The sequence below is a fragment of the Apis dorsata genome, unplaced genomic scaffold (genome assembly GCF_000469605.1).
Source record: "Apis dorsata unplaced genomic scaffold, Apis dorsata 1.3 scaffold_502, whole genome shotgun sequence".
Lineage (NCBI taxonomy): Eukaryota > Metazoa > Arthropoda > Insecta > Hymenoptera > Apidae > Apis > Apis dorsata.
The window spans coordinates 511,814-512,013 of NW_006263732.1; the positions used below are offsets into that span (position 1 = coordinate 511,814).

Sequence of the window (200 nt, forward strand, 5' to 3'; positions counted from 1 at the left end):
ATTTGTTTTAAATATTATATAATTGTAATTTTATTAAAATTACAATTATAATTCTGATATTGTAATATTATAATTAATATAGATTATAAAAATATCAATTATTTAATGATTTAGATTATAACAAATTGTAATTCTGTATAACATTTGAATTAAGGATAAACAAAATTATCAGTAATCTTTATATCAGTATAATTTATCCA

General features: G+C 13.0%; 1 protein-coding gene across 1 annotated transcript in view; it reads left to right on the top strand.

Annotated features, from left to right (window-relative positions):
* The window catches only part of LOC102672815 (ras-related protein Rab-5B-like), a 7,084-nt gene that overhangs the window by 5,725 nt on the left and 1,159 nt on the right, over positions 1-200 (top strand). The window lies entirely within an intron of this gene.